This window comes from Oryctolagus cuniculus, chromosome 13 (genome assembly GCF_051225735.1).
Source record: "Oryctolagus cuniculus isolate XC-2025 breed Fujian yellow rabbit chromosome 13, ASM5122573v1, whole genome shotgun sequence".
Lineage (NCBI taxonomy): Eukaryota > Metazoa > Chordata > Mammalia > Lagomorpha > Leporidae > Oryctolagus > Oryctolagus cuniculus.
In genome coordinates this window covers 79,010,958-79,034,515 of record NC_142879.1, presented here as the reverse complement: position 1 = coordinate 79,034,515, position 23,558 = coordinate 79,010,958, and the positions used below count along the sequence as shown (strand labels likewise).

General features: G+C 38.1%; 1 pseudogene across 1 annotated transcript in view; it reads left to right on the top strand.

The window, feature by feature from the left end:
- Positions 1-19,561, top strand: part of LOC100352716 (prostaglandin-E(2) 9-reductase-like) — a 34,347-nt pseudogene extending 14,786 nt beyond the window's left edge. Inside the window, exons 3-8 of the transcript XR_016218793.1 lie at positions 13,049-13,165; positions 13,817-13,894; positions 14,310-14,432; positions 17,371-17,480; positions 17,738-17,902; positions 19,460-19,561. The product of XR_016218793.1 is annotated as a prostaglandin-E(2) 9-reductase-like (transcript). The remainder of the gene's footprint in view (positions 1-13,048; positions 13,166-13,816; positions 13,895-14,309; positions 14,433-17,370; positions 17,481-17,737; positions 17,903-19,459) is intronic.
- The last annotated feature ends 3,997 nt before the right edge of the window (positions 19,562-23,558 follow it).

The window sequence follows — 23,558 nt, the reverse complement described above, 5'->3', positions numbered from 1 at the left end:
TATGGAGTACAATGGCTCCCCAACCCATAAGTTCCCTCCCACCCAAAACCCTCCCCTTTCTCTCTCCCTCCCCCCTTCCATTCACATCAAGATTCATCTTCAATTCTCTTTATATACAGAAGATCCGTAGAGCATATATTAAGTAAAGATTTCAACAGTTTGCACCCACATAAAAACACAAAGTAAAATATACTGTTTGAGTACTAGTTATAGCCTTAAATCACAATGTACAGCACATTGAGGACAGAGATCCTTCATGAGGAGTAAGTACACAGTGACTCCTGTTGTTGACTTTACAAATTGACACTCTTGTTTATGGCATCAGTAATCACCCTAGGCTCTAGTCATGAGTTTCCAAGGCTATGGATGCCTTTTGAGTTCACCAACTCTGATCATATTTAGACAATGTCATAGTCAAAGTGGACGTTCTCTCCTCCCTTCAGAGAAAGGTACCTCCTTCTTTGATGACCTGTTCTTTCCACTGGGAGCTCACTCGCGGAGATCTTTCATTTAGTTTTTTTTTTTTTTTTTTGCAAGAGTGTATTGGCTTTCCATGCCTGTAATACTCTCATGGGCTTTTTAGCCAGATCTGCGTGCCTAAAGGGCTGATTCTGAGGCCAGAGTGCTGTTTAGGACATCTGCCATTCTATGGGTCTGCTGTGTATCTCACTTCCCATGATGGATTGTTTTCTCCCTTTTCTATTCTATCAGCTAGTATTTGCAGACACTAGTCTTGCTTATGTGCTCCCTCTGGCTCTTAGTCCTATCACTATGATCAATTGTGAACAGAAATTGATCACCGGGACTAGTGAGAAGGCATTGATACATGCCACCTTGATGGGATTGGATTAGAAACCCCTGGTATGTTTCTAACTCTACCGTTTGAGGTAAGTCAGCTTGAGCATGTCCCAAATTGCACATCTCTTCCCTCTCTTATTCCCACTCTATTTAACAGCAATCAATTTTCAGTTAAGTTTCAACACTTGAGAATAACTGTGTATTGATTACAGTATTCAACCAAAAGTATTAAGTAGAACAAACAAAAAAATACTAAGAAGGATAACATATTAAGTTGTTCATCAACAGTCAGGGCAAGGGCTGATCAAGTCACTGTTTCTCATAGTGTTCATTTCACTTCAACAGGTTTCCTTTTTGGTGTTCAGTTAATTGTCACCGATCAGGGAGAACATATGGTATTTGTCCCTTTGGGACTGGCTTATTTCCTAACAGGGATCACTTTTCAGTTAAAATTTAAACACCTAAGAATAATTGTGTGTTAATCACAGAGTTCAACCAGCAGTACTAGAACAAAACAAAGAAAAAATACTAAAATGGATAAATATTACATTGTACATCAACAGTCAGCACAAGAGCTGATCAAATCACTGTTTCTCATAGTGTCCATTTCACTTCAACCGGTTTCCCCTTTGGTGCTCAGTTAGTTGTCGCCTATCAGGGAGAACATATGATATTGGTCCCTTTGGACTGGCTTAATTCACTCAGCATGATGGTATCCTAATTCCTCCATCTTGTTGCAGATGACCGGATTTCATTATTTTTGACTGCTATATAGTATTCTATAGAGTACATGTCCCATAATTTCTTTATCCAGTCTACTGTTGATGGGCATTTGGGTTGGTTCCAGCTCTTAGCTATTGTGAATTGAGCTGCAATAAACATTAAGGTGCAGACAGCTTGTTTGTTTGCCAATTTCATTTCCTTTGGGTAAATTCCAAGGAGTGGGATGGCTGGGTTGAATGGTAGGTTTCTGAGGAATCTCCAGAATGACTTCCATAGTGGCTTGACCAGTTTGCATTCCCACCAACAGTGGGTTAGTGTCCCTTTTTCCCCACATCCTCTCCAGCATCTGTTGTTGGTAGATTTCTGAATGTGAGCCATTCTAACTGGGGTGAGGTGAAACCTCATTGTGGTTTTGATTTGCATTTCCCTAATTGCTAGTGATCTTGAACATTTTTTCGTGTGTCTCTTGGCCATTTGGATTTCCTCTTTTGAAAAATGTATATTGGCTGGCGCCACGGCTCACTAGGCTAATCCTCCGTCCTGCGGCGCAGGCACACCAGGTTCTAGTCCCAGTCAGGGTGTCGGATTCTGTCCTGGTTGCCCCTCTTCCAGGCCAGCTCTCTGCTGTGGCCAGGGAGTGCAGTGGAGGATGGCCCAAGTGCTTGGGCCCTGCACCCCGTGGGAGACCAGGAGAAGTACCAGGCTCCTGCCATTGGAATAGCGCGGTGTGCCGGCCGCACGCGCTGGCCGGGGCGGCCATTGAGGGTGAACCAATGGCAAAAGGAAGACCTTTCTATCTGTCTCTCTCTCTCACTGTCCACTCTGCCTGTCCAAAAAAATAAAAAATTAAAACAAAAAAAGAAAATGTCTATTGAGGTCCTTGACCCATCTCTTAAGTGGGTTGTTTGTTTTGATGTTGTGGAGTTTCTTGATTACTTTGTAGATTCTGGTTATCAACCCTTTATCTGTTGCATAGTTTGCAAATATTTTTTCCCATTCTGTCGGTTGCCTCTTCACTTTCCTGACTGTTTCTTCTGAAGTACAGAAACTTCTCAATTTGATGCAATCCCAAATGTTAATTTTGGCTTTGACTGCCTGTGCTTCTGGGGTATTTTCCAAGAAGTCTTTGCCAGTACCTATATCTTGCAGGTTTTTTCCAATGCTCTGTAGTAATTTGATGGTGTCGGGTCATAGATTTAAGTCTTTAATCCATCTTGAGTGAATTTTTGTGTAAGGTGAAAGGTAGGGGTCTTGCTTCATGATTCTGCACGTGGAAATCCAGTTTTCCCAGCAGCATTTATTGAAGAGACTGTCCTTACTCCAGGGATTGTTTTTGGATACTTGATCAAATATGAATTGGCTGTGGATGTTTGGATTGATTTCTGGAGTTTCAATTCTGTTCCATTGGTCTATCCATCTGTTTTTGTACCAGTACCATGCTGTTTTGATAACAACTGCCCTGTAGTATGTCCTGAAATCTGGTATTGTGATGCTTCCGGCTTTGTTTTTGTTGTACAGGATTGCTTTAGCTATTTGAGGTCTCTTGTGTTTCCATATGAATTTCAGCATCATTTTTTCCAGATCTGAGAAAAAGGTCTTCGGCATCTTGATTGGTTTTGCATTGAATCTGTAAGTTACTTTTGGGAGAATGGACATTTTGATGATATTGATTCTTCCAATCCATGAGCATGGAAGATTTTTCCATTTCTTGGTATCCTCTTCTATTTCTTTCTTTAAGGTTTTGTAATTTTCATCGTAGAGATCTTTAACGTCCTTGGTTGCGTTTATTCCAAGACATCTGATTGTTTTTGTAGCTATTGTGAATGGGATTGATCTTAGAAGTTCTTTCTCAGCCGTGGTATTGCCTGTGTATACAAAGGCTGTTGATTTTTGTGCATTGATTTTATATCCTGCTACTGTGCCAAACTCTTCTCTGAGTTCCATTAGTCTCTTAGTAGAGTTCTTTGGGTCCCCTAAATAAAGAATCATATCATCTGCAAAGAGGGATAGTTTGAGTTCTTCCTTCCCAATTCGTATCCCTTTAATTTCTTTTTCTTGCCTAATAGCTCTGGCTAGAACTTCCAGAACTATATTGAATAGCAGTGGTGAGAGTGGGCATCCCTGTCTGGTACCAGATCTCAGTGGAAATGCTTCCAACTTTTCCCCATTCAATAGGATGTTGGCTGTGGGTTTTTCATAGATTGCTTTGATTGTATTGAGGAATGTTCCTTCCATACCCAGTTTGCTTAGAGTTTTCATCATGAACGGGTGTTGTATTTTATCAAATGCTTTCTCGGCATCTATTGAGATAATCATATGGTTTTTCTTCTGCAGTCTGTTAATGCGGTATATCACATTGATTGTTTTCTGCACATTGAACCATCCCTGCATGCCAGGGATAAATCCCACTTGGTCTGGGTGGATGATCTTTCTGATGTGTTGTTGCATTCTATTGGCCAGAATTTTATTGAGGTTTTTTGCATCCATGTTCATCAGGGATATTGGTCTGTAATTTTCTTTCAATGCTGCATTTTTTTCCGGCTTAGGAATTAAGGTGATGCTGGCTTCATAGAAAGAATTTGGGAGGATTCCCTTTTTTTTCTGATTGTTCTGAATAGTTTGAGAATAATTGGAGTTAGTTCTTCTTTAAATGTCTGGTAGAATTCAGCAGTGAATCCATCTGGTCCTGGGCTTTTCTTTGCTGGGAGGGCCTTAATTACTGTTTCAATTTCTGCCTCAGTTATGGGTCTGTTTAGGTTTTCTATGTCTTCCTGGTTAAATTTAGGTAGGTTTCATGTGTCCAGGAATCTATCCATTTCTGATAGGTCTCCTGTTTGCTGGCATACAAGTCCTTGTAGTAATTTCTGATGATTCTTTTTATTTCTGTGGTGTCTGTTGTTACGTTTCCTTTTTCATCTCTGATTTTATTGATTTGGGTCTTTTCTATTCTTTTTTTAGTTAGTTGGGACAATGGGGTGTCAATTTTGTTTATTTTTTCAAAAAACCAGCTCCACGTTTGGCTGATTTTTTGTAATTTTTTTTTTTTTTTTGGATTCAATCCTGTTGATTTCTTCTCTGATTTTAATTATTTCTCTTCTCCTACTAGCCTCGGGTCTGGTTTGCTGCAGATTTTCTAGACCCTTGAGATGCATTGAAAGCTCATCTATTTGGTGCCTTTCCAATTTCTTGATGTAGGCACCTATTGATATAAACTTTCTTCATAACACTGCTTTTGCTGCGTCCCATAAGTTTTGGTATGTTGTGCTTTTATCCTCATTTACTTGCAGAAAATTTTTGATTTCTCTTTTGAATTCTTCTATGACCCAGTGTTCATTCAGGAGCATGTTGTTCAGTCTCCATGTGTTTGCATATGCTCTAGGGATTCCTGAGTTGCTAATTTCCAACTTCATTCCTTTATGGTCTGAGAAGCTGGATCATATGATTCTAATTCTTTTGAATTTGCTGAGACTTGATTTATGGCCTAGTATGTGGTCAATCCTAGAGAAGGTTCCATGTACTGCTGAGAAGAATGTAAATGCTTTCTGTGTAGGATGAAAAGTTCTGTAGATATGTGTTAGATCCATTTGGGCTATAGTGTTGTTTAAATCTACTGTCTCCTTGTTGATCTTCTGTCCTATTGATCTGTCTATTTCTGAGAGTGGGGTATAGAAGTCCCCCAGTACTATTGTGTTGGGGTCTAAGTCTCCCTTTAAGTCCCTTAACAAATCTTTTAAATAAACCGGTGCCCTGTAATTAGGTGCATATACATTGATAATCATTATATCTTCCTGTTGAAGTGATCCCTTAATCATTATATAGTGCCCCTCTTGTCTCTCCTAATAGTTTTTGTGGTAAAGTTTATGTTGTCCAATATTAAGATGGCTATGCACACTCTTTTTTCATTTCTGTTGGCATGGTATACTTTTTCCAGCCTTTCACTCTCAGTCTGTATGCACCTTTGTTGGAAAGATATGTTTCTTGTAAGCAGCAAATAGATGGGTTTTGTTCCTTTACCCAATCAGCCAATCGGTGTCTTTTAACTGGACAGTTCAGGCCATTAATGTTCAATGTGACTATTGATAAGTAGTAGCTTTGCCCTGCCATTTGCCAAGGATATTTTCTGATATATGTTTTGAACTTCCTGTGATCTTTTGGTGTGAGATTTGCTTCATTTACCTTCTTTCATATTGATGACCGTGTTTCTGTGTTTCTGTGTGTAACACATCTTTAAGCATCTTTTGCAGGGCTGGAAGAGTGGTGACAAATTCTTTCAATTTGTGTTTGTTGTGAAAGGTCTTTATTTCACCTTCATTCACAAATGAGAGCTTAGCAGGATATAATATTCTGGGCTGGCAGTTGTTCTCTCTTAGTACCTGGGCTATATCTCGCCATTCCCTCCTAGCTTGTAGGGTTTCTGATGAGAAGTCAGCTGTGAGTCTGATTGGAGTTCCTTTGAGAGTAATCTGCACATTTTAGGATCTTTTTTTATGTTTCACTGTGGTGAGTTTAATTACAACATGTCGTGGTGAGGATCTCTTTTGGTCATGTTTATTAGGGGTTCTATGAGCTTCCTGTACTAGGATGTCTCTGTCCTTCTCCAAACCTGGGAAATTTTCTGCTAATATCTCACTAAAAGGCCTTCTAATCCTTTCTCCCTCTCCATGCCTTCAGGGACTCCTAGAACCCGAATGTTGGGTTTTTTAATAGTATCCTGAAGATTCCCAATATTTTTTAGATTTCTAATTTCCTCTTCTTTTCTTTGGTTTGATTGTATATTTTCCTGTGCTCTGTCTTGTAAATCTGATATTCTCTCTTCCACTTCACCCATTCTGTTTTTAAGGCTCTCTAATATGTTTGTCATTTGATCTATTGAATTCTTCATTTCATTATGATTTCTCGTCACTTTCACAGTTTCATTTTCTACTAGTTGTTTCATTTCATTTTGATTCCTCCTTAATATTTCATTTTCACCAGAGAGATTTTCTCTCTTGTCCATTAAGGATTTCTGTAGTTCAAGAATTTGTTTTTGAGAACTTCTTAATGTTCTTATCAATTTTTTGAGATCTGCTTCTTGCATTTCTTCTATCTCATCATCTTCATAATCTTGAATTGGGGTGTCTATTTCATTTGGGGGCGTCATAGTGTCTTCCTTGCTCTTGTTTCCTCAGCTTTTGCGGTTTTTTTGGCATATTGGAGATATTCTTTGTTTCTTTCTCATTATACTGTGACTCTAGATTAAGAGGACTGTCTGCTTTTGATGGATCCTTAAAGACTGTGATGGGTGTGGTCAGAGAGCTCTGGTTCTACAGGGTTAAGGGTGTGCCAAAGGTGATTCACCCTGATTGTTCTCTTGCTCTCTCACTCTCTCTCTGTCTTTTTTTTTTTTTTTTGACTCAGTTGGGAAGTAATTCCACACAGCTGAGTGAAATTGAGAGTAGTTGATGTATGAAATCTGGCCCCTGTGTGTATTCGTTTGCTTACCAGAGTCAGGTTTTTCTGCTTGGCTAATGAGGAGCACCCGCTTTACATATACAAAATGAAGCTCACTGCTTTACTTACGTAAAATGGCACCTGCCCTTTGTCTTGCTCGGCTTTGTGAGGTGAGTGGAGAGAGAGGCTAAATGTCCGTGCCGGTTCCCCTTATTTATTAGATTTTTTTCTCTCCTCCAGCCATTCTGGTGAACTTTACCCAATAGGGTTTCAGGCCTCGTTCTCTGCAGGCTTTTTCTGCCTCTCCCCGCCAATGTCTGGGGTTACTGAGAGGTTTTTAGCTCACCTCCCCTTTCAGCGCTGGCGCTCAGACTCTGAGGCTCCGGCGGGTCCTGCAGCCCCGGCAGCTCCCGTGGCTTGGCTTCCACGCGTTAGGCAACCTTGCTCTCCCCGTAGGTCCTCCGAATCACAGCCACTAGATCCGGAAGAGTTTCCTATACAATTTTTCCCTGATCCTTTTCCTGAGGCTACCGTAACTCCACTTTTATTAAACTATCTTTTCCCGGATTGTCAGTGCGCGCCCTCACTATTCCGCCATCTTGGCTCTGCCCCCCCCCCAATATCATTGCATTTCAAGGTGCCTGTTTCACTCCTACAGTTTACTTTTTCTTTTTTATGACCAAGTTACATTTCATCATTTATATGCACCCATTTACTTTCTTCAGTCATCATTTGATAAGCATCTAGGTTGACTCTTATTTTTGTTGTTGTTAATTATACTGCTATAAACATGGGACTGTAGATACCTCTTTAATATACAGATGTCATTTTTTAAAATATAAATCCAGAAGTGAGACAGCTGGGTTATATGGTGGATCCATTTTTATTTTTTGAGAAATTTTCATATAGTTTATATCCTTCTTTAAGGTGACATGCTGTGTTTGTTTGTTGATTTGCATATATGTATCCATCCCCTCATACCTAGGATATACTATACTTGGTCATGATGGCTAATGATTTTGATGTGTTGTTCGATTCAATTTGCTGCTATACTTTAGAATATTTCTACAGCTCAGTTCATGAGGGATATAGGCCTACAGTTCTTTTCTTCAGTACTTTTCTCTGGTTTTGGAATTAAGGTAATGCTGTCCTCATAGAATGAGCTTAGAAGGATTACCTGACTTTCATTATTCTGAATAGTCTGAGAAGAATTGGTAGTAGTTCTTTTTAAAAGTTTGGTAGAATTCAGCAATTGAGACACCTGGTCCTGGACTTTGCTTTGTTGGGAGACTTTTTATACTGGTTAAACTTCACTCTTGGTTATTGATCTACTCAGGATTCCTGTCTTTGGGCATTAATTTTGGTGAATTCTGTGTCCAGTAGTAAGCTCTTTCCTCTAGATTTTCCAATTTCTTGCCTATAGTTTATAATCATTTCTAATGACTCTTTGTATTTCTGAGGTATCACATGTAATATCTTCTTTTTCTTTGATTTTATTGATTTGTATCTTCTTCCTTTTTTGGTTAGTCTCAATAATGGTATATCAGTTTTTAATTTTTTTCCCAGAAATAACTGTTCTTCATTTCATTGATCATTTTTATTGTTTTAAATTTCTGTTCTATTTATCTCTTCTCTAATTTTTAGTATTCCTTCCTCTCCACTAATTTTGGTTTTGTTTATTTTTTCCTTCTTTTGTTAGGTCTGCTAGGTGCATTGTTCACTTATTTGTTAGATACATTTCCATTTTTTTATGTAGGTACTTATTTTTGTAAGCATTCCTCTTAATACTGCTTTAGCTGTATGCCTTAGATTTCAATAGGCTGTGTATCCATCTTTCATTTTCAGTAGTGCCAAGGAAATTTTAATATACAGTGAAGGGTACAGGTTGTGGTGCAGCTGGTAAAGCCACAGATCGCAACATCAGCATCTCATGTGGGTGCCAGCGCATGTCCTACTTGCTCCAATTCTAATCCAGCTCCATTTTAATGACATGAGAAAAGCAGTGGATGATGGCCCAAGTGTTTGATTCCCTGCCACCCATGTGGGAGACCAAGATGAGGCTCCTGGCTTCAACCTGAAGCAGCCTTAGCTGTTGTGGCCATTTGGGTTTGAACAAAAGGATGGAAGATATATGATGTATGATGGACGTCTAGGTTGACACGCAACCAAGTTGTCCACAAACTGGTGACCTGATAAAGGGACTATAGCATATATAACACAATGGAATACTAATCAACCCTAAAACATGAAATCTGGACATTTGCAATAAAATGAATGGAAGTGGAGATTATTATGCTAAGTGAGTTAGCAAGTCTCAGAGAGGCAAACATGACAAGTTTTCTCTTATATGTGGAAGTTAGTATAGAGTATACAAATTATATGGCTGTTATGTCATTTGGTAATTATAAATAGTGCTTCATGGAATCATAACATATAAAAAATGCACCTTTCTTTCATGATGCTATTATTATTGTCACAAATCTCTCATGTTGTGGTATTGATATCTCTGTTTTCAAGAAAAATCAAATTAAATATGAAAATTAAAAAAATAAAATATACAAGATATGATTCTGATTTTTAAAATCTGTTGAAGGTTGTTTTATGTTCTCAAATAGTATTGTAGAGAATGTTCTATGTGCTGTTAAAAATAATGTATATTCTGCAGCTGTGGGATGGAATGTTCTATAGATTTCTAATAGTTCTACCTAAAGAGTACAGAACAGGTCTGCCTTTTATTTGTTGATTTACTGTCTATTTCATCTGTCTATTGATGTATGTTGTGTGTTAATGATCCCCAGTACTATTGTTTTGGAGCTTATGTATTTCTCTATATGGATGAAACTGGATGTCCTAGCTATAGGTGCATATATATCTGCAATAGTCATATCTTCTTGGTGAATAGATCACTTGATCATTCCACAATAGCCTTATTTGCTTTTTCTTTAGCAGTTTTTCCCCTTACAATCTATTTTGTCTGAAGTAAGTATAGCTTATTTGATTTTTCCATCTATATCTTTCTCCATCCTGCCAATTTCAGTTTGTGTGTCCTTGGTGGTGAAGTGTGTACCTTGTATTCAGCATTTGGTGGAGCACTGTTTTCTTATCCATTCAGTCAGGCTGTATCTTTTAATGGGAATTTTGTTAGCCATTTAAATTCAAGTTTATTATTGGCAAGTAATTACTTGATCTTGCCTATTTTCCATAAAAATTCAGTTTGTTTTGAATATCCATTGTTCTTTCACTAGTATATTTGATAACTTCACTCTGTTTTATGATGATGATTGTCTTTCTCTGTTCTATATATACTGCATTCTTAAGTATCATTTGTAATGCTTACTGAATAGTGATAAATTATTTAATGACTTCTTGTCTTGGAGGGTCATTATTTCGTCTTTATTTATGAATGAGTGCTTCTATGGGTAAAGTATTGTGGGTTGGCAATTTTTCTTTCAGTACTTGGACTGTATCTCTTCATTCTCTACTGTCCTGTGGAGTTCCTGTTGAGTAATTTGTCAACTTGTAAAATTTATTTCAAAAGCTATTGTAATCCATAAGCTGTACTTTGGAAATTTATATTCATTAAATAAAAATTTTTAAAAAAGCTAATACTGCTGTTCTCTTATCATTTTTAGAATCTTCTCTTTATGTTTTCTTTTTCAAAGTTTGACTAAAATGTGCCATGGTGAGACTGCTTTCTGGTCCTGCCTATTTGGGATTCTATGAAGTTTCTATATTTGGGTGTGCATACTTTTCTCTAAATAAGGAAGTTTCTGCCTATTATTTCATTGTGTAGATTCTGTTAGCAGTTAATTTTTGCCTTACTCCATGACTTTCCAAAACTCCTGCCTCAAGTATATTAATGGTATCCCAGTGATCTAAGACATTATTGTCATTAATTTTAATTATTTTCTTTGGTCTGAGATATTTGAAAAGACCTGTCTTCTAGATCATTTGTCTTTCCTCCTTCTCTCATATCTGCTGTTAAAGTTTTTTTTTTTTTTTTTTTTTTTTTTTTTTTTTTTATTTAATGAATATAAATTTCCAAAGTACGTCTCATGGGTTACAATGGCTTTCCCCCACATACCGTCCCTCCCACCCACCACCCTCCCCTTTCCCACTCATTCTCCCCTTCCATTCACATCAAGATTCATTTTCGATTATCTTAGTATACAGAAGATCAGCTTAGTATACCTTAAGTAAGGATTTCAACAGTTTGTTCCCACACAGAAACATAAAGTGAAAAATAATAGATGATTTTTTTTTAAATGATGATGAAATCAGATCAGACCTATTGTCATGTTTAATCCCAGTGAGAGTCAAGTTGGGAATTGATAGTTTCTTTTTTTTTTTTTTTTTTTTAACAGAAGATCAGTTTAGTGTACATTAAGTAAAGATTTCAACAGTTTGCACCCCCATAGAAACACAAAGTGAAATATACTGTTTGAGTACTCGTTATAGCATTAAGCCTCAGTGTACAGCACATTAAGGACAGAGATCCTACATGAGGAGTAAGTGCACAGTGACTCCTGTTGTTGACTTTACACATTGACACTCCTGTTTATGGCATCAGTAATCTCCCTATGCACCAGTCATGAGTTTCCAAGGCTATGGAAGCCCCTTGAGTTCTCCGACTCTTATCTTGTTTAGACAAGGTCATAGTCAAAGTGGAGGTTCTCTCCTCCCTTCAGAGAAAGGCACCTCCCTCTTTGAAGACCTGTTCTTTCCACTGGGATCTCACTCACAGAGATCTTTTTGCCAGAGTGTCTTGGCTTTCCATGCCTGAAATACTCTCATGGGCTTTTCAGCCAGATCCGAGTGCCTTTAGGGCTGATTCTGAGGCCAGAGTGCTATTTAGGACATCCGCCATTCTATGAGTCTGCTGAGTATCTCACTTCCCATGTTGGATCACTCTCCCCTTTATTTATTCTATCGGTTAGTGTTAGCAGATACTAGACTTGTTTATGTGCTCCCTTTGACTCTTAGTCCTTTCATTATGATCAATTGTGAACTGAAATTGATCACTTGGACTAGTGATAACCCTACCGTTCGACCCAGCCATCCCACTCCTTGGAATTTACCCAAAGGAGTTTAAATTGATAAAGAAAAAAGCGGTCTGCACCCTAATGTTTATTGCAGCACAATTCACAATAGCCAAGACCTGGAACCAACCTAAATGCCCATCAATGGTAGACTGGATAAAGAAATTATGGGATATGTATTCTTTAGAATACTATACCGCAGTAAGAAACAACGAAATCCAGTCATTTGCAACAAAATGGAGGAATCTGGAACACATCATGCTGAGTGAAGTAAGCCAGTCCCAAAGGGACAAATACCATATGTTCTCCCTGATCGGTGACAACTGACTGAACACCAAAAAGGAAACCTCCTGAAGTGAAATGGACACTATGAGAAATGGTGACTTGATCAGCATAGCCCTGACTGCTAATGGACAACTTAATACATTATCCCTCATAGTATTTTTTTTTGTCTGTTCTACTTAATATGACTGGTTTAATTCTGTAATTATCACACAGTTATTCTTAAGTGTTGAAAATTAACTGAAATGTGATCCCTGTTAAACATAAAAGTGGGAATAAGAGAGGGAAGAGATGTATAATTTGGGGCATGCTCGGGCTGACTTGCCCCAATTGGTAGAGTTGGAAACATACTAGGGGATTCCAATTCAATCCCATCAAGGTGGCATGTGCCAATGCTGTTAAAGTTTTCAACTGAAATATTATTTGCTGTATTGAAGTCTTCATTTCTAAAAATTTTTGTTTTTTTCCAATACCTCTAGGTCTTCCCTTTCTAAATTCTGTCAAATATAAACTATTGTCATTGTAATTACCTGATAAAGTCTATATCTCTCGTGTAATATTCACCTTGGATTAGAATATTTGTTAGTAATATCCAAAAATGACAGAGTTCTTACAGATAGATCAGGACACAGGAAACCCGAAAAGAAGGCATCATGGTGCTTCCATGTTCATTACATTTTAACCAGTAAAAATAACCTTAATATTAATTAAAGGAACTCAAGTATTTTAACTAATGTATTCATTGTGGTACTACTTCTGCTGTTTAAACCCTGCAGCTTTGGTCAACTTTCCATCGACCAGAGATGGTACGACCAAGCTTGGAAAAGTCACTAAAAAACCTTCAACTGGACTATGTTGATCTCTATATTATTCATTTCCCAGTATCTATGAAGGTAGGCAGTTCATATCAAATTTATTTCATTGTAGTAGTCAGAATGGCTATCATTATCATGGATGAGTGAACAATACTGATAAATTTACAGAATGATAATTTACATAACTTATAGAAACTGCTCACGGTAGTTAAAGCTACATCGTTTATTGGATTAAATAAATGGGAAGCTCAAGTCATGCTCATTTATGTTTGATAGCTTCACTGCATCTTCTAATACCAAAATCATTATTGAATAGAAACTTGATCCATGTTCTGTGGTACTAGTGCCTGCTGTTGGGTGAACACATTTTCAGGAAAATAAAGAGCGCTGAATGTTTTGCCTGGGTCAATACTAGAGTCCATAATCGGTGGAGATCAAGGTCACCTAACAACTGATCTTCACAATGAAATGGATATTTGTTTGGAGTAAAGAACAGAAGAACACGAAGTAATATAAATACACAGGGCCCTATTATGCACTGGAAAAATACTAAATATTAATACACATAATAGCAGTTAGAGGGGGAGTGTAGCCTCATGACATTATCCACTAGTCCATATGCAGTGCACATTGCATCTGTTGTGGAGCAACACTAAATACAATGGATGTATTGCTGTCGTCTGGGTAGCTGAATACGGTGGTATAGTGAAATAACTGCTTCTTTTCTAGCCTGGGGAAGAGATTATCCCAACTGATGAAAATAGAAAAGTCATGTTAGACATGATGGATCTCTGTGCCACTTGGGAGGTGAGTACTTGGAGGAATGAGTACAGAGGAAGCAGGGAAAGGGAAAACCGGGTCACAATTAATCTTAAACGAATGAGATATTCATTCATGGATGCACAAAGGATAATGTACTAAAGCGTGGGGTAGGAAGACAATACTGGGGAGAAACAGAAAGGTAAAGAATTAGTGGAATTCAAAGCAGGCTTCTTTTTCTGTGTATGTACAATACTTCCTCTGGTTTCCTAAGAAGGACACAAAATTCTTTGTCTTGTTGTCAGTGTCTTTCCCTATGCTCTTTATTAGTTTTTCTCTTTGGTGTCTGTCAGTGCCCCTTACCTTCATTATAATCAGGATAATGTTCCTCTTAACTGTGTTAAATGCCTTTGTATTATTCTACCCAGCTGTGAAAATATTTCTTCACTATCGTTCCTCCCAGGCCATGGAAAAGTGCAAGGATGAAGGATTGGCCAAGTCCATCGGGGTGTCCAACTTCAACCGCAGGCAGTTGGAGATGATTCTGAACAAGCCAGGGCTCAAGTACAAGCCTGTCTGCAACCAGGTGACATTCTCTTCTTCTTGCTTTTCATTCCCTGCTCCCTGTGCTTCTGGTAGTTGTCCATCTGTTTGCCACTTCTGTCAACGTATTGTGTGAAACAGAAGATTCTGCAGGCCGAGCCTCTGTAAGCAAGGGAAGGAAGTGCCCTCAATTGTTTCTGTGCCTGTCCTTGTCTTAGTGAAATGGCAAGGAGATGTTAAGCTGAAATATGTGTAAGAATATGGAGCAGGTGTGAGAGTGGTAACAATGATCAAGAAAGGCAGCAGCCAATAATGAATCCTCAGTGGGAAGATTAATTCTTCCCAGATCAATGATCTGGAGGATGACCAGATGCATTGACTGCTGAAGATGATGTTGAAGGAACTCTATATAGGAAAGAACTCCAAGAAGATATCTGATCGGTAGTAAATAAAGACATAATAAATGTCAAATAGGCGGTGAAGGTTTGTTTGGTGTTGAAAGACCTGAACCCTTCCAGTTGGTATCTTTTCTTTCAGGTTTTTTGAACAGAGACTTAGAAACAGGAAAAAAAATAACTGAAGATAATCTGGGGAAGAAGGTGGCAGTTAGGTGTTGATGGTGATAGTATTGTGGATTACATCAGTGCTCTGAAAATTTCAGCAATACTTAAGTGATCTTATCCCTGAGCACATTTTAGTCTGCATTGCCTCACTTTTTTGCCACCAAATCAGCTGTTTAACCACATCTATTCTGTGCCTGGTTCCATGATCTAACTTTGTATGTAACAACCTACAATCACACATAAAGACCTTTCAATGAAAAATCTGGCATATAATTCATATATTGATGAAACACTGATTCTCAACAAAAATATTGTAAAATTAATATGGCTTTCAATATGAATTTTACTCCAAATCAATTTTTTGACAGATAGGGTTAGACAGTGAGAGAGAGACAGAGAGAAATGTCTTCCTTCCATTGGTTCACTCCTCAAATGGCCACTACGGCCAGAGCTACGCCGATCCGAAGCCAGGTGCCAGGTGCTTCCTCCTGGTCTCCCATGCGGGTGCAGGGGCCCAAGCACTTGGGCCATCCTCCACTGCTTTCCCCGGGACACAGCAGAGAGCTGGCCTGGAAGAGGAGCAACCGGGACTAGAACCTGGCACCCATATGTGATGCTGGCGCTGCAGGCTGAGGATTAACCGTGAGCCACGGTGCCAGACCCAACTCCAAAATTTTTTATTTGAAATTTAAAACATTCAGGATATTTGATAATACAGATATTCCATATTTATCTCCCAAACCCACAATTGAAGATATTTTTTATGTGTCTAATGTTAATAGGCATATAGCAATATGTCTTAATACATATCTACAACATTTTGCTGATCCTCTTGATACTATTTGCTGAAAAGGGCTATTCATCCAACACAGACCTCAGAAAATATCTCCTTGGATAGAAGACACCATACCACATAGATATAGTTTCACAATTGGGCCTAAATTAGTTTTCAATTTCTTCTTCATATAATTTAACATTTTCCATACTGTAACTTTTCTTTGTTGTCCACAAATGTCTTTCTATAGTGCAGTAAATTTATAGTTCACAAATAGAATTTGTTAGGTTTGTCATGCTTGTTTTTTCCTAGAATGGTCAGCAATCTTTTCTTCCTGTAATATCTAGACAGATTTTGGCAGATGTTCTGTTTTTTCTCAGATTGTTGACTTATAGTAATATTTCTTTATTTTAACTTTCCATAAATGAGACGTTAGATTTGAATGCTTTAAGATTTCTTTCTTATTTTTTGAAAAACATTTCATTGCAATTAACAGTAGTCAATTAGGTGATAATACTCAACAAAGAATGAAATATTCCTTAACCGATTTTTACACAATGGATAAGTAGCCATTGATGACTTTTGTCTTAACTGATGATTGCACTGCTGTTTGTAAATAATTAATTGCATTTAAAGTACACTTTTTGCTTTTGTTACTTGACATTTGCACCTTAAATCAGTATAAACCATAATTATTCCTGTAAGATAGGAGAAACATTAATACTTTCCCTTTAATTAGAAAGAAGTTAATGTTATAATCACTGTCACTAGGGGCAAATTTTTATATTCCCTCTTCCATTTTTATATATTGATAACTATGGAACCATGGATTTTCATGTACTCTATGTTAGAATTATTTTTACTCATTATACTTTGGATGCTGAAATCTATCAATACAATTCCTACCATATAGATATGTTAGTCCATCGGAGATGCCCTAATGAGGCTTTTAAAAATGCTTGCTTTGTGGCATATTCAGTGCCAAAGATCAAAGAATGATAACCTTGTCCCAGAAGTGTTGATTGTCTGCTTAACACAGAAACAATTATTTAGCCACCCAAGAACTGAGCATGTATGTACTTCTTTTCAGGAATTCATATTTTCATATTTCCACAAAATATTAAATATTAAATTATTTCCAAAAAATATTAAATTATTTGCTTTAAAAATTCTTACTTGGGGGCCAGCGTTGTGCTGGATACTGAGCCTAAGCTTGTGACACCTGAATCCCATATTAGAGTTATATTCCCAGGGGCTCCATTTCCAATCCAGCTTCTTGCTAATGTGTCTGGAAATGTACTAGATGACTGTAGAACTTGGGCCTTCCCCCCACATATAGGTTCTAGGCTCCAGGCTTCAGCTTGGCCCAGCCCTGAATGTAGTGATCGCTGTTGGACGTGAGCTAGCAGTTGGAAGGTCTCAACTTCAGTCTCTCTCTCTCTCACACACACGCACTCTCTCTCTCTCTACCTTTCTAATAAAAGATGAATATTAAAAATAAAATTTAAAATTTATATTTATAGATATGTCCAGTCTAAATATCATGTTACATTGTTTAGTTCAACTACATTTACTTTAAAATTTTCTTTAAAATTAATATTAACCTTTTATATAGTCATACTTTTCAATCTGTGTATCCACAGGTGGAATGTCATTCCTATCTCAACCAGAGAAAACTGCTGGAATTCTGCAAGTCAAAAGACATTGTTCTGGTTGCCTACAGTGATCTGGGATCACATAGAGACCCTAAATGGTAAGAGAAAAACAGGCAAGTTTATTTAAAATATCATTGTTGATGAAATATTACTAGTTTTGCAGAGTTATCTATCAACTGGCTCAGGGGGGTGGCATAATTTGCATTTCAAGCAGGGTCAGATGATATTATTTTGGTGGCCCAAGAACCGCTTTTGAGCAACACTTGTTCAGAATGGGTCTGCTAATCTGTTTTTGGACGCCTCTGACAGTCTGAAACTTAACCTCAGAAGTTAGCTTTTCTACCTCTCCTTCCAGGGTGGACCAGAGTGCTCCAGTTCTCTTGGAAGATCCAGTCGTTTGTGACTTGGCAAAAAAGCACAAGCGAACTCCAGCCCAGATTGCCCTCCGCTACCAGCTGCAGCGTGGGCTTGTGGTCCTGGCCAAGAGTTTCACTGAGAAGCGGATCAAATGAACATGCAGGTGATGGACATGTGGGGCTGTAGGCACCATGGATCCTACACAGTATCTTTCACTGTGTACTTCTTAGCAAGATGTCAAGACATCTTTAGGCCAAGTCTATTTCTCTGGTTTTGATGATGCATTTGAGATTTGTATATATTTCTGACACATCAGGGCTAAATAGAATTAATGGTGAAACAGAAAGCAGAGAATAGTGTTGCAGCATTAAAGATAGTATACTCTGCAGTCAATCGCAAAGGGGCATCTTGTTTTCCTTTTCTGAAATTAGGGCACCAGACTATGTATTTTTGGTTGTTAATTTATGATTATTTTATTTTTAATTTCTCAGAATTCATATAGTTTAATACCTATATATTATTAGTTAGGTTTTCCTGTCTTGTAAAGCAGGTATTTAAGTCTTTGTTTAAACAGATCATGTTTCTGTTTTCATTAAGAGACTCTTTTTTTTTTAACTTTTATTTAATGAATATAAATTTCCAAAGTACGACATATGGATTACAATGGCTTCCCCCCCATAACGTCCCTCCCACCCGCAACCCTCCCCTCTCCCACTCCCTCTCCCCTTCCATTCACAGAGATCCTTCATGAGGAGGACCTTGTCTAAGCAAGATAAGAGTCGGAGTACTCAGAGGGCTTCCATAGCCTTGGAAACTCATGACTGGAGCATAGGGAGATTACTGATGCCATAGACAGGAGTGTCAATTGGTAAAGTCAACAACAGGAGTCACTGTGCACTTACTCCTCATGTAGGATCTCTGTCCTTAATGTGCTGTGCATTGAGATTTAATGCTATAACGAGTACTCAAACAATATATTTCACTTTGTGTTTCTATGGGGGTGAAAACTGTTGAAATCTTTACTTAATGCATACTAAACTGATCCTCTGTAAAAAAAAAAAAAAAAAAAAAGAAAAGAAATTATCAACTCCCAACTTGACTCTCACTGGGATTAAACATGACAATAGGTCTGATCTGATTTCATCATCATTTAAAAAAATCATCTATTATTTTTCACTTTATGTTTCTGTGTGGGAGCGAACTGTTGAAATCCTTACTTAATTTATACAAAGCTGATCTTCTGTATATTAAGATAATCGAAAATGAATCTTGATGTGAATGGAAGGGGAGAGGGAGTGGGAAAGGGGAGGGTTGTGGGTGGGAGGGACGGTATGGGGGGGAAGCCATTGTAATCCATAAATTATCAGATATTTCAAAGCTTGCTATAAATTCTTCTGTATCTTGCAAGCACATGGCCCAGTCATTTTTAAATAATGTCAGCTTTGTTTTCCCACTACTATCCTCTATCTATAGGATTGTACAGTATCAATAATCTAGTAATGAATATTTTATTTTTGTCACTATTTTTTCATTCCCTTTTAATTTCTATTGTTTGTCATACTTTATAGTTTCATTTTAATGTAATATTAATAAGAAGAGGAAAGATGTTAGGTCAGTGTTTTTTATTACTGTTTTTGTGAAGTCTTGAAGTGCTGAGAAGCATTCCAGGATTTTTCAGATTATCAGTATAAAAATAATAATAATTTCTGCTCTCTAATAGTTTTTTCAGTTTCAATTGTCTTCAGAGGACATGAACGTTCTAGATGGTCTGAACAGAAATCTTCGCTATGCTGATGCTGAATTGTAAGTTTTTTGGTAAAGGCATTCCCTACATTTATTTCCTGAAGAGGCATGTAGGATGGGTATTAGCCTCTATTCTCCAACTATCTGTAAGCATGAACTCTGGGGAACCCCCGTGTTGCCTAATTAAATGTTTGCAAAATGATGACTACTTCCTCTTTCCACAAACCTTCTCAATTCTTACCAGATTGAAGGTATATCCAACAAATCTGTGGTCATAGGCAGAAATCTTTTTACTTAGCATGTTGGTTTATTTCATAAGTCAAGAAGAATATTTTCCTTCCAAGAATTTACAAACTAAAATTTGAGTGGACCATAATGTGCAAATCAAATCCTGACTTTTGTAAATGACTGATTTATTTTTGGTATATTTTCTAAACAACATTGTCTTGAAACCTTGAGAATTTGGAAAACTTTAGCTTATAATGTTCATCATGTGAATTGCCTTCTTATTTCTTTTTTTTTTAAAGATTTATTTATTTATTTAAGAGGTAGTATTACAGAGAAGGTCTTCCACCCACTGGTTCACTTCCCAAAAGGCTGCAAGCTGTGCTGATTCGAAGGTGGATTGGAAGAGGAGTAGCTGGGACTAAAAACCGGCACCCATATGGGCTGCTGACAATGCAGGTGGAGGTTCCATCTACTATGCCACAGCATCAATCCCATGACTTGACTTTTATTTATGGTAGTGGAGTATTTCTTTAAAATTGCTTATTTAAGTACCTAAAAGTGAGAGGAAGAAGTTGCATCTGCATTTTAAAGGAAATGAATACTATTTTCAGAGGTCTTGAAAGTTTATTTATGAGCATATTTTCTTGGGGAAAGAAGATAGATAAATGGATATTATCATAATGTGAAATTTATTTGGTGAATTTTGATACACAATCATTAATAAAGAAATCATAAGGAAAACTAACCCAATGGCACTCTTTTTTTTTTCTTTTCTTTTTTTTTTTTTTTTTTTTTTTTGGACAGGCAGAGTTAGACAGTGAGAGAGAGAGAGACAGAGAAAAAGGTCTTCCTTTTTCCAGTAGTTCACCCTCCAAGTGGCTGCTATGGACTGAACGTTGAGGCCAGTGCGCTGCGCCAATTCGAAGCCAGGAGCCAGGTGCTTCCTCCTGGTCTCCCATGCAGGTGCAGGGCCCAAGGACCTGGGCCATCTTCCACTGCCTTCCCGGGCTACAGTAGAGAGCCAGACTGTAAGAGGAGCATCCAGGACAGAATCCAGGGCCCTGACTGGAACTAGAACCTGAGGTGCCAGGGCCGCAGCTGGAGGATTAGCCTAGTGAGCCGCAGCGCCGGCCCCCAGTGGCACTCTTATGGCTTTGGGTATCCTAAGACAAATATCCAATGGTCCACAAGTATTTACACTGTTCATTATAAATATCACTTCAGAAATAGATCAAAACATACTTTACTTTAGACAATACTTTGTTTGCAGAAATATTTTGGTAACACTCCTAGTCTGTAAATTATAGATATCTTACTAATAATAAGTATGAAAGTGATCTCTGTTAAATGTAAGAGTGGGAATAAGAGAGGGAGGGGATGTACAATTTGGGACATGCTTAAGCTGACTAGCCCCAAGTGGTGGAGTTAGAAAGGTGCCAGGGGATTCCAATACAATCCCATCAAGGTGGCATGTACCAATACCACCTCACTAGTCCAAGCAATCAATTTCAGTTCACAATAGACCATGATGATAAGTCTAAGAGTCAAAGGGATCACATAAACAAGACTAGTGTCTGCTAATACTAACTGATAGAATTAAAAAGGGAGAGAACGATCCAACATGGGAAGCAAGATATACAGTAGACTCATAGAATGGCAGATGTCCTAAACAGCACTCTGGCCTCAGAATCAGCCCTTAAGGCATGCAAATCTGGCTGAAAAGCCCATGAGAGTATTTTAGACATGCAAAGCCAAGACACACTGTAAGAAAAAAAAAAAAAAAGAAGACCTAAATGGAAGATCTCTGCGAGTGAGATCCCAGTGGAAAGAACAGGGTCATCAAAGAAGGAGGTACCTGTCTCTGAAGGGAGGAGAGAACTTCCACTTTGACTTTGGCCTTGTCGAAATAAGATCTAAGTCAGTGAGCTCAGGGGGCTTCCATGGCTTGGCAACTCATGACTAGAGCCTTGGGAGATTGGTGATGCCTTAAACAAGAGTGTCAACTTGTTAAGTCAACAACAGGAGTCACTGTGCACTTACTCCTCATGTAGGATCTCTGTCCTTAATGTTTAGTTCAAAGTGAATTAATGATATGACTAGTGTTCAAACAGTATTTGGCAATTTGTGTTCTGTGTGGGGAGCACACAGAATATATAAAGATATTCGAAAATGAATCTTGATGTGAATGGAATGGGAAAGGGAGTGGGAGATGGGAGGGTTGTGGGTGGGTGGGAAGTTATGGGGGGGGAAAGGCCATTGTAATCCATAAGCTGTACTTTGGAAATTTCTATCTACTAAATAAAAGTTTAACAAAAAAAGTAATATATACCTAACACATACGTGCTATTATTAAAAGAAGTACAAAATAAGTCAACTTGGGACTTACATAGGCAGAAATACTTCACCCTCCCTGTGGAATTTCCCCTGAGATACTTGCAACTTAATGATTTAGTAGTTTGAAATCTCTCCCTTCCTTTTCACTACGTTTGCTAAGGATCCAAACACTGCATTTCTCTTGAGGGAGTTTGGCCTTAAAAAGTCAATAGAAACACTTTGTTATGATTTTCTGAAGTATGGTGACCATGATGCAGAGAGTGAAATCTTAAAGTTAGATTGAAAGTGAAAGAGTCAAAAGCATACAAGGGGAGACAAAGTATATCCAATATATATCTTTTTTTTTTCAACCTGTATATGTGATTATCTCTGCTGTGGCCAGGGAGTGCAGTGGAGGATGGCCCAGGTGCTTGGGCCCTGCACCCCATGGGAGACCAGGAAAAGCACCTGGCTCCTGGCTCCTGCCATCGGATCAGCGCGGTGCGCCGGCCGCAGCGCGCCGGCCGCGGCGGCCATTGGAGGGTGAACCAACGGCAAAAGGAAGACCTTTCTCTCTGTCTCTCTCTCTCACTGTCCACTCTGCATGTCAAAAAAAAAAAAAAAAAAGAAAGAAAAAAGAAAAAGAAAACTTTTATTTAATAAATATAAATTTTGAAATACAATTTTTGGATTATAACAGTTTTCCCCCATAAACTCCTTCCCACATGCAAACCATCCCGTCTCCTACTCCCTCTCCCATCCCATTCACATGAAGATTCATTTTCAATTATCTTTATATACAGAAGATCAACATAGTATATACTAAGTAAAGATTTCAACAGACTGCACCCACACAGACACACAAAGTATAAAGTACTGTCTGAAGACTAGTTGCACCATTAATTCTCATAGTACAACACATTAAGGGATAAGATCCTACATGGGGAGTAAGTGCACAGTGACTCCTGTTATTGATTTAACAATTGACACTCTTATTTATGATATCAGTGATCACCCGAGCTCAAGTCATGAGCTAACAAGACTATGGAAGCCTCTTGAGTTCACAAACTACGACCTTATTTAGACAAGGCTGTAATCAAAGTGCAAGTTCTCTCCTCCCTTGAAGAAAGTTACCTCCTTCTTTGATGGCCTGTTCTACTGGGATCTCACTCGCAGAGCTCTTTCATTTAGATCATTTTTTGCCACAGTTTCTTGGTTTCCATGCCTGAAAAACTCTCATGGGCGTTTTAGCCAATTCGGAATGCATTAAGTCCTGATTCTGAGGTCAGAGTGCTATTCCAATAATATATCTTTACTCTCCTTTTGAGCTCTAGCCTTATAGAATTTAAGCAAAAATACACTATAAACAAGAATAACAAGAAATATGCCTTCCTGCTATCTTTGGGTTTTTAAATTTATGATGGAAATAATTGTGATGTGGCCAGCACTGTGATATAGTAGGTTAGGTGTCACTGGCATGCCATATGGACACCGGTTCAAGTCCTGGTAGCTCTACTTTCAATCCATCCCCCCTG